Source organism: Phalacrocorax carbo, chromosome 4 (genome assembly GCF_963921805.1).
Source record: "Phalacrocorax carbo chromosome 4, bPhaCar2.1, whole genome shotgun sequence".
Lineage (NCBI taxonomy): Eukaryota > Metazoa > Chordata > Aves > Suliformes > Phalacrocoracidae > Phalacrocorax > Phalacrocorax carbo.
Genome location: NC_087516.1, coordinates 48,807,276 through 48,819,029, shown reverse-complemented (window position 1 = coordinate 48,819,029; position 11,754 = coordinate 48,807,276).

Sequence of the window (11,754 nt, the reverse complement as noted above, 5' to 3'; positions counted from 1 at the left end):
AATGACATGTGCAATTAACATTTGGGGCCCTGTTTTTCCATCTCAATCTCTTGACAACCAGACAGCCCGGTCAGTTGTTGGCTTTACCCCACTGTTCAACAGAGCACAACAAACTCTTCAAATTTTATTCTTTGAGCTTCCCCCTAAAGACTGCTTTACTGGATTCGTCTATGTTTTCATAAACTTGATATACTTAAAAGGCTTGCTTTGGCCTTAGAAGGAAACAACTCTTTCTGGCTGACTAGGCTGGATTCTGGGACTCTTGGGAAGCAAAAAATAACGGATTATTTTTTTTCTTCTTGGAACCTTTGTGGGAATGTCAGAACTGCTGAAGCTCCAGAGCAGGTCTGTCAGATAATTTTGGCAAATTCTCAATGTGATAACTACAATACAATACTGTACTGGAAAGGAAAACCCATTAGGAAAATAATAGTAACTAGTATACTTTTTTATATCTCACGATACACGCAATTTACCAAGAAAGTAAAATAACATAAAAATATTCATTGGATAAATTTATGATCAAAGAATAAAGCAATATGGATAAAATGAGATGGACATCAGCTGGTTTCACTATAAGCTTAAATCACTGAAAATTATTGCCCTATACAGGCAATAAAGTTTTGTTTTCTAAGTACCCTGTAAAATGCAAAAATGGGACCTCTTCTTGCAAAAGTTTAAAAGCTATTGCTTTTAATTTTCATTTGCACTGGTTAAAATTAAAGGTGCAAATTTCTGTGCACTGAAACATGCATGCACACACTGTGCTCTGTGCATTGTCTATTTTATGTCTAGCCTCTGGATATTGTCAGATAAAAGAAGAACATTTTTATTTTGTGAAGGAGGTGCTCTTAAAAAGCAGCAAAGCACACCAGACAAGGGAGAAATAGTAAGTTAATCTGCCATAAAGCAGGACATGAAAATGTGTTTCTCCTCATATCTGCAAAAGTTAGCGTAGCAAACCACTTTATTTCAAATAATGAAAATTCAAGAGCCAACCCCCTTGTTCCCCCAATGATCTGGCTGGTTTAGGAATAGAAAACTTTCTGCAATAACAGTACAATTCTTTTTAGCCACTTTTAGTTTTTTAGCTATTAGGGTTCTCTTTTTCTTTTTTTTTCCCCCTGAGAAAGGACGTCTAAAAATGTGTATTTCATAAAATGAAAACGGTGAGACCTTTATCATCACAGGACCCCAGAAACTGGGCATCAATAAAATGTTTTGAAAGCCTAGTGGTAGACTCATGGTAAGGGCAACACATGTAGACCCATCTTATACAACAGCACTATCTGGCATCTGTCCCACTGTAGAAATGGGAAATAATTATCACAGAGAAGCAATGTTGCTTTTGCCTCCGGTAGTGTTTATGTTGTCTAAGGCATCACTGCTTTGTAAAATTGTAGCAGAGAGCGGGAGAGTGCTGGGAAGGCTAGTGGACAGCATGGCCAGCGGGAGCGGAGTGCCATGTACTTGCAAACTTAAAATCTGGCAACCAAAGTAGCGTGGAGCTACCTTGCAGGAAAGTTCAGAAAGGAGTAGTAGGACAGCTGAGAGCTTGAGAGGAAGCTGGAGTTGGGTGATGGGGTGCTGCACTACGTAAAGAAGATAACACGACTGGGAGATAACCCGTGTATTCCAGTCAGAGCACAGCAAAGAAATGAGCAATACACATGTACCCTTGCTGGAGCTGCTCTCCGCTGTAGGAAGTCTGTCTGAACAGTGCAGAGTTCACTGAACCCAAGCCCTTTATCCCTGCACAGCTTGTGGTTCAACATAGTGTGTCTTTCACCCCAGCGTCTAAAGTCTTGGTCTTGCTATTGGTCACTGAAATGCAGAGTGTTGCTCCCACTGAAGTTGACAGGGTGAATCACGGGAGTGAAGCAATGTGACTGCAAAAGCCTTTGTGGTGTGGGCAAGGAGCGTGCTGGCCCATGGCATACTGGGGAGGCAGCTGCTGAGCAGTATGGTGTGTATGCAAAGCAGCTTCCCCAGCTAAAACCTGACAGCTGAAGCCGCTGTGAGGCCTCAGGACCCCTGCCATATGCCTTACATTCTGGGTCACATGCTGAAATCCATGTCACGAAGCAGTCGTGTGCGTGCTTTAGTCTTGCTGAAGTCCAAGGGAATGAAACACATCTTCAAAGTTCCGCATGTGCTCCAGCACTCCTGTGTCCGGGAGGCGCACGGTCGTTGCCCTGTCCTGTTGCAGGGAGGTGCATTTCTGACTCACAACAGCTTTGAGACAGCAGCAACAGAGTCAAAGGCTCACAATACTTGCTGCTGCATTTTAGCTGTGTTCGGAAGGGAGCACATCCCATCTGAATGTGTGTTCAGATTTGCACTGCCCCAGAGTGACTGCCCCAAAGCTCCCATATTTTCAAAGAGTTACATGGGGATTTATGCAGCCAAATCCCATTATAATCAATGGGAGCTGGGTGAATAATTACACTTCAGCTCTTTGTAAATAACGAGGAAGATTGCCAGTTATTGCTGATTATGATGCTGTCTTTTGTAGATCTAGATCCACCTGTCTACTGGGAATTGCACTTAGACCACCAGGTTATTTCACATATTGGTATAGTTTCCGTGTTTACTGTGCATATCACTTCAAAGAACCAAGGTTGATGACTTCTGGTCCACTGTGTTAGCAGTCCGTCTCCTCTCCATCTCCTGTTGTTTCCTTTCACAATCTGAGTAACAAAAAATGGTGGTGTAAATAGAACTCCAACAAAGAGGTCTGTTGAGCCTGTAATGCTCCCCTGAAAGGAGGCTGTCTAGGGGATGAATGGAGCAGGCTCAGCCTAGCAGTAGCGGGGAAATAGATGACTTGGCATTGGAGAGTAGCAGCCAGCAGGGTGCATATGCCTAGTATAGTGGCAAATAATGGTTAAGCTAGTCAGTTGAAGGGCTAAATGAGAGGACATTGTCTAACCCTGTAACCGTAACTAAATTGTAACCTGAAAAGAGTTTATAAACATCTGGCTGCTAGCCCATCTCTAGAGCTTAATAGCTAAATCTAAGGTGCAGAATTTTTGAAAGCTGCAGTTGAAATTATTACTTGGAAGTATTACCGTCTTATGCAGATTAATTGCATTTTAGGATTGTAGAGTGTATTAAATTGTGGTTTGAGCATCTCTGCTGAGTTTTCCCATTAAATTAGTTTCCACAAGATCAACATTTATGACAGGCACTATTTCCATTTGGAAATAGACACCCATTCAAAAACTCATTTTGGTTTCATGACATCTTGCTGCTGATTTTATAGCTCTGCTCAATATTTCATACAGAATTCTAATCTGGTGGTACACCTTAACTTCACTAATTATTATATTCATGTCTTTATTCAGATGCTCATCTCCTTAAGCTTGAATGGAGTGACACATCTGTATCTTTTGATTTTGCATAAATTTAGCAGTGCAGGAGCACATTTCCTTGTACTGTTCTATCTTATTTGAATATTGCTATTCGGTGACAATGAAAAGCATATACTGGTTAGACTAATAAGCATGTGACCTCCTCTGCAGACTAACTTTTCAATCTTTTTATAGCTCCTGTTATTAATAGGACAGCATCTATGTGCTCTGCATTTGTGTTGCAAATACTTACAATAGTTGGAATCATTTTCTAATTACTTAAACAATGCACTGTAGCAGCACCAATTGAAATTCCTGTAGGCTACAGGCTTGCTAATTGTTTCCTTTAGTAAACCTAATTTATAGGGCTGCGCAAATAGTTGCTGGGTTTAAAGTATTTTGGCAGCTGAACTGAAAAAAAATGTTATGGACTGAATGGAAACTTCATTTCTTTAAGAATTGTCAGCACAGCAACAAGAATTGATTTGAGGTTATAGAAACATTTTTTAACACCTGGCAAACTGTTTCATTTGGTTTTCAGGTACATTTAATAAAAGCAAAGGATTGGATCATAAACATGAGAGGGAAGTAGTCCCAGCTCTCCCGTTTTATCCACTAGTTGAGTGAGTAGGGCAATTTACCTGGGATGTTAACAACTTAAATTCAAGACTCCAAACGGTTCAAGCTTTTAGTAAGGTTCACCTAACACTCAAATGAAAGTCCTAACACTGGAAATTAAGTATTCCAGGATGGAGCTCTGTTTCTTTCCTAGGATGTCTACATTAAAAAATAACCCAGTGGATCAAGCGAGCAAAATCAGAACTTGTGGGTCAGGTTTCTTGTGCTGGATCTTCTCTGTTCATGAATCCGATGTGGGGCCATGGTGCACATCTGCTGGGGCAAGAGAGAGGCTGAGGGTCAGAGATGGGCTCTGATCCCTCTTCTTCATGTTCTCCCGCGGCTGTGCAAAGTGAGTAAACTAGTCATCAGGCTGCAAGCTTCTTTCTCTATCTATCTGATGTATTCTGTAATTTTATACCATTTGGAAAAGCTTCAGTAGCAAATCTGGGAGTGAAGCACCCAGCATACTCCCCATTCAGGTGCATAGCCATCGAAATCTCTGGTTACTGGTTGAGCTCTTGATCTGAACTGGGACATGAAGCACAAAGGGGAGGAGAGGACAAATTTACACCTGGATCTCCCACAGCTCAGCCGAGTGTTTCTCATCTTCTCTCATATATCTATTGTATCTATTTGAGTGTGTTTGAGTGAGTATAGATAATGCTAATGACTGTCAAAGTCTGCTACCAGAACTGGAATATTTAATTTCAGAAATGTCCACTCCCAACTTGGAAATGAAAAAGAAACAGCACTAGGTGAATTTCCCCAATTTATTTGAGTCATCCAAACCAATAAACCATTTAATGAAAAAAAGTTCAGCCAGCTGTACTTGGATAAATGAACTTCTTATAGTGTGAAAATTGACAGAGACTTTGGGTTTTCCATTTATCTGAAATTGCTATCAATAGTATAACTTTTATAATATTTTTTTGAAGAGGTTCTTGCTCAGAAAATCTCTGAGCATTATTGTACATTTGGGGAAACTTGTTTTTTAAAAAGAAGCCTTGCAAAAGACTTTTTATTTTTTGTTGTTTTCTAGTATTTTTACTGGCTCTGGAGTAAAACCAGCTACTCATAAGGCGTTATTTTTCAGTCTTTCTGAATTCTGTGCGTTTTATATTATCCTCAGATTTTCTTCCTGTTCTTTAACATACTTAGGTTTTAGCAATCTCAGTAAAGAAACTTTGTTTTTTTTCAGAACCAAATAAGCTTGACTCAAAGATGCATCTGCTATGTTTTTGTTGCTTGACTCTGAATGCCTCCAGAGGAAACTAGAATACAAAAAGAAGACGCTTTCCCCGGTGCAGACCTAAGCGTATGCAAGTTTTGGTCAATCAGGTTCTCAGGGTCAAGTCTAGTGAAACTAACTCTTCCCAAAGATGAGCATTTCTTCTGCCCATCCCTTGGTCTCATCCCCAACTGCAACCTCCCTGCTAGCTGTGGCATTTATGCCATAAACACAGAGAATGAGCATGAAATGTCGGACTAACTATTCCTTCTGGGGTTAAGCTAGTGGCAGATGAAGTGAAGACTATGCAAGCCCCTGCCCTAGACTGGGGGTTCACTGTGACCTGCTGTATCCCTATCTCTGAAAATAAACTTGAAGAACCAGCCCTCCTCCGCCTTCCCAGGGTTCTGCACTCTTATCTCTAGTAGCCGCTCACCAACACTTCTATCTGTCAAAACCCTCTCTGATGCCCTAGCAACAAGCATCCAGGCTCTTTTCCAGCTGACAGAAGCTTCCTGCCACCTCCTGATGACAAGTGCTTCCAACATTTCCAGCTGTCAGACTTTCAGCATCTGCTCCACATGTCACCAGGCTGACTTTGCTGAACCTCAGGCAGCTTCACGCTCAGCCAGTTGCCTGATGCTATATGGTGAGAATGACTTCATCCTGACCACAGTCACTTGTCCACCTCTTCATGTGCTGAGCCAGTGACAATCAGGGTTGCTGTTTTTTTCTTCCAGATAGCTTCTGCTATTGAATTTAGATACTTATGCATGTTTTATTCAGACTTAGTCAGCCATTGCTCTAATACTATTTTAGAGTAGTGGCTTTAGTAGGGCTCCACTGAATTTATTCCAAGTGCTTCTCTTCCAATTGGAGTTTGAGCAGGAGTGGCTCTTCTGAATTGTTGATGTCCTTAATTTATATATGGCATGACATTTACAAAATAAATACTCTTACTGTTAAAGAGTCAGACTCTTCAAAACTACTCAGTATTGGATTTACTCTGCTTCTATTAATGTATATGGAATTTTACCACTGATTTCCCTAGGACCAGCTCTAGGCCATCATTTCACACTTCATAAAGTCTACCTAGAATGTGCGTTAGTACCAAATTCTCTGGCAAATCTTGTCCTTTTTTTTTTTTTTAAAAAAAAAAAAACAACGACAAAACTCTGTTTCTGCACTGTCCTTTCACTAGAGTGTCAGAAGTGGAATACATCAGCCAGATGAGACTCTCCCACTGAAGTAGATTATGCCATTACAGTATTCACCAGCACCTTCTTCTTATCTCTTTTTCGAGTGCTGCTGTGTGTAAAGTTTTCCACAAGCTCTTCTAGATCCTTTTTCTCCTTGAGAGGATCAAAGATAGAATGAGTGTGGGAGACAGGCAAGCAGGAGGAGAGCCCAGCTGGCAAATACAGCAAGCCTGGGCCTCGGGTGCTCAGCCTTACCAAGATAACTGTAAGGCTGAAAAGGTGTATTTTTCATGTCCGAGATATAAGTGTGCTGAGCCCTGCTCTGCAGATGGTCATTAGGCTGCCATCTGAAGGGATCCAGTGTGCTGCTTTCCTGCCCTGTGGGAGCTCACAGAGCCAGAGCAGCGCACCAGTCCTTGCTCCTTGCCTGCTATGAGGGGCAGATCACCAGAGGGACCCCGGACAGGCTATACAGAGAATAAGTTGATACTGCAAGCTCTTTAATAGCCCTCACCATCCCAGCAGCTTCACTTGGTGCCAGGCAAACTGTAGCAGCAAATTGAAACTGAGCCTGCTGTAACATTATTGTTTCTTTGCAAATGTCTGGACTGAGGGCATTTTTAGGAAGCACTATGTATGACCTACCTGCCACCTGCATCACCCCCTCCCCATGCACCAGATGGTGCAGCCATGGGTCTGAGGTGGGTCTTCTGCTCAGCTGCTGAACTTGCCACAAACCATTCATCATATCTAGCTGTTCTTATTCAGGGCTGATTTTGGGTTGAGTGATTTTGTGTGAGCTGGGCTCACACACTGTCTACCTTGTGTAATTGATACCTCTGCCTCGAGGAAGGTGGTGGGAGCATACAGCTGGGTGGTCAACAAAATGGAGGCTCTGTGGAGCAGCTCACATTTAGATACGATGTGCACACATTAAGTGTAGTTATTGCTAGGTGAACTTCACCCTAAGGTAGATTGTGGCACTCTACTAGCACAGGAGGTGTGCTATATTGTAATCCATGTTCTAGGTGACTCTAATGATCCTTTTAAGTTTTGTATGGGAGAAAATGCAGTGTCTCTTCCATTTTGAGACACCTCATTAAATAATAGACACTTTATTAATTTTATATATATTAAAAAAACTGTATTACTGACTTTTATATTTCTTCTCCTTGTTACGTGCTAGTTAGTTGCAGCAGTTGCCAGGCAAGTCTTAACAGTTAATGTTGTTTCTTGCCCTATTGTGTTGTAGAAAGCAGTGTTTCATACAAATCTTTTCTTCTTTATCTACTTGACGTAGCAGTACAAAGTTGAGGAGGATGCTAATCCTTCCAGCAAGATTTCTAAAGCTCAGTTCTGGATCAAGGGACTGATTTACATGCAGTGTTTTCTCATGAAAGTAGGGCTAGCTTTAGAATTCCAGAGCTCTCCCAGTAAGTCATATATTCTAGTCGAATGACAAATGAAACAAAAGGGTTAAGACAATTTTAACATTTCACGTGTGTGGGACAGATTATGATACTACTACTTGCTAATATTTTCAACAGTCTAGATTGCATTTCCAAAATCCCTGGGTGCCAAGTATATTAATTTCTCTAAGGATATATGTGTTGCAGACAAATTTTTAAATATATGTGGGTACTTCAAGCAACAGATAAGCATATGTAAGGATCTAACAAGACTTCAAATATACTTTCTTATGTTGCTTCCATCAAAATTAATTTTTCATCCTTTTGTAGTGTAAGTTACTTAAAAATCAAAACCTAAGAATACTTTGGAAATTGACCTTATGCTTTAGTTTTGTAGACTCTTTTGAAAATCCATGCTGTATTTGAAAATGCACATGATGTGAAAAAACCCACCATTCATATCACTGGGGTGATTACAGTGTTACAGTTCACAGAATGTAAATAAAAGTACCGAAAATTTCTCCCATATTGAAGCATCTGAAGGAAATGAAGAGGCTGTGTGAGGCTATAAGATCATCTTTAAAATAATTTTCTTCCCTTGTTCAAAACAAATTATTAAACCCCCCAATTCTTAAATTACAGTGTGTTTCCTTGTATTGCCTGATCATTTTTTGGGGGGAGTTGCTCTATTTTCTGAAACTCTACCCCTCAAAATTCTTTTGCCTTACCTATTACAATTAAGCTATTGTTTTGCTTAGGAAAGTGGTCTTACTTAATTCAGGTTTGTGCCTCGGAGTAAACTGAAATGATTAATAGCTCTGTGTGTGCTTAATGATGTGAGGCCGGCAGCCACTAAAGCACCTGTCTCAGTGTGTAGCAGCCAGGGTTCACTATTGTGCATGGCTGGAGATTCACATAACAAAAAAGGCAATTAGACAATGTTAGGGATTTGAAGCAAACTATCAATGCAGGGAAATTTCCAGGGAAGGATTAGTTATCTCTTGCCTGATAAAAGCAGGTATCAATAGAAGACTCTTAAATTGTTCTTCCATAGGGGCTCCATATGGAATGTTTAGTGTCTAATGAAGACTGCCAGGGTTAAGCTCTGAAAACAAAGAACTGAAAAGTTGAAAGTGTGCTTAAATTAGCATTTCTGCTACCTTTTCAGATCAATCCTAAGTCTGCAAGTTGCTGCTAGTTTGGGCTGTGACTCTAATGGCAACCTGTTGTGTCCAAACAGAAAATACTCCGTGATTTTAGCATCATCTTTGTGGGCTGAAAATTACCCAAAAAGGATGATCTGCACTGTTTGGGTTCCGAAAGAGCTGTATTAATTGTATTACCTTATCATGGGTCTTAGAAGGTATATTTGCTCTTTCTTGTGTCTGTTTTGTAAGACATTGAGCATACCTCCTAACTTGTGCTGGTCTTTCTATGTGTGCAGTAACTGGTTTTGAAGTTTGCTCCATCAGCTGCTTTGCGGTGCAGCTTTCTGCGTTGGTTGGTTATTTTGATCAGTTGTGAGAGCGATGGGCTGGCTGGCTGATTGCTGAGGTGTTCCTCCTGGCTGGGTGACAGGCTTGCTGGCTGACCTCAGCCAACTGGCTTTAACTCTGGGGGGGGATAGCGGCTAATATTTTCCAAGGCATCTAGGTGATTTAGGAGCCCACGGCTCACCCTGAAAAGGGTTGATGCATTTGGAAAATGTTACCCTATTAAATTCACCCCGAAGGGATATAACATAGGCTAATTTATGTTTGTAAGACAGCTTTGGGTCTTGGATTCCTGTGATGTGAATATCTTGCACTCTCCTTTCCGTACAGAGGCAAACAAGATCCATTCCTGTGGCTGTTTCGTCAGACAGTCAGGCTGTACGGAATCTACATCTGCTGATAAGAAAGCAACTTCTAGATAAATCATACAGGCATGTCTCTGAAGCCTAGAAAGAAGAACTGCTGGCTCCAATAACAAAAGCCTGGGCTGCCTGACCTAAGGCAGGCTGCCTACTGCTCTGGTAGCAATCAATCCATCACCCTTCCTCTGGCATTGCCAACTGTGGGCACACTGCGAGGGCTTACAGGGCTTACAGGGTTTGGCAAGGATGGCAGCAGGCTGCGGAAGCAGCAAAAAAGGGGCTGCCCTGCTGGCTGCGTGGGGGTTGCTTGTGCCCCCATGGGCACCTGGGGGATGGTGAGGCAGTCCATGCTTGAGTCAATGGTGGCTCTGCTCTTAGCTGATGCCCTCAATGGCTGAAGAGAGGTAGTGAGACATCTGGAAGAAGGTTGGGAGAGGTGCACTGTGGCCCCAGTGGGAGAACACAGGGTTCTAATGACGGGGCTGAGATGTGTGGGAGACCTGGCTATGCGAGGGAAGGTGTCCTTGATCTGTGTGCTCTTCATGCTTGCTATAGTCTTTAAATATCCTTGTATTCTGCTGTCTGTAGAATAGGAATAGTGGGTGTGCCTGAGGCAACCAGCATGTGTCTGTGGTGCTCCTTGTGGCATCTAACCACCCTCCTGTCCTCACAGAAAACCATTAATTAAGTTTAAATGCCTCTTGCTGAATTTCCTGCATGGGTCTTTTTATGTCTTAAGCTGGTCATTAGGATTTTTGTGGCTTATGTGTAGTTATACTGCATGAGTTCTTTAATAAACTATACCGAGGGTGCAAGTGTCTGTATGAGAGGGGCAAGATAGGGGCTGAGTGGCTTCTCTGCGGGTGTCTGAAGTGAATGAGAAGTGAGGAAGAAAAGAAAGGATTAAGAAGTAATTAAAGGATAGAGAGAACGATAAATAAGGAAGAAAGGAAAAGACTGCAGGAATATTGCTGATGGGTTTTAAATTTTAATTTGGGCAGTCATTTTTTTACACACTCAGGAGGAAGAAGAAGTTGGAGGGAGACTTCATTGTTATTATGCTTTCAAATTATAATCTAAGTGCTGCCTTGATTATACACCATTCTGATTGCTGTGGTCTAGTGATTAGAGCATAAAACTTGGAGGCAAAAAATATGCTGCTTTTCATGACTGTAAAGGACTTGCTGGGTGGTTTTGAATGAGTTATTTCACTTCACTGTGCTTCATTTTCCTGATCTGCAAAATAGGGATATTAATGCCTATTTTTGTGAAGGCAGTCTGAGAAACTTAAATGGAAACTTCTGTATAAATGTCAAGTGTCATTATTATTGTTCTTAAACCAATCCATTGTAGTCAACTGCTTTTATAGTTTCTATGAAAGCAAATACAATGGGAGCTACATAATTGGCTGCCTAACAATGTTGTTTTAATTAGAAGAAGACAAAAAAGCATCTGAAAAATGCAACAGTGGGTTGCCCTTTTTCATCAATTAAAAAAAATAGTTTCTGCTAGAACTGAACCATACCATACCAGGTAATACAGTTACTCTGAAGTATATGGTCAGAAGTAGCAGGCTCTGATAACTTTTTTTACACGTTTGGTTCACTAATTGCCTGGCACAAAGATTTTCAGTTATTTTTGAGCAAGTAAGAGTAAGGGTAAGAATATGAAAAATGTATATGTTTACTTCTTTGCCTGCACCTGGGAGATGACGTTTCCTCAGGCTGTGACTTTAAAGTTCTAATTTTCAGGTGAATAGTTTGCAATATCTAGTTTATACAACTTTGGAAACAGACAGTGTAATAAACACTGACATTCCGTCTCGGTAAGGTGAACATGACCCGTCTTTTAATATGTTACTTTTAGAACAAGGTAATGGAATTAAACTGGGAGAATGTGAGTGCCATTAGTCCTCACATTTCCCTAAATCCTCCTTATCTGAAGGGTAATCCTGCCTCTGCCAGTTCACCCTGAGGTTGGATAGTCCCGGTGACTCAGCCCAGGGCCACATGCAGAAGGCTTTATCAGTAGGGGTATGCTGTATGGCAGGATGTTCTTAATCCAGGATGCTGATTATACTAGTAAAATT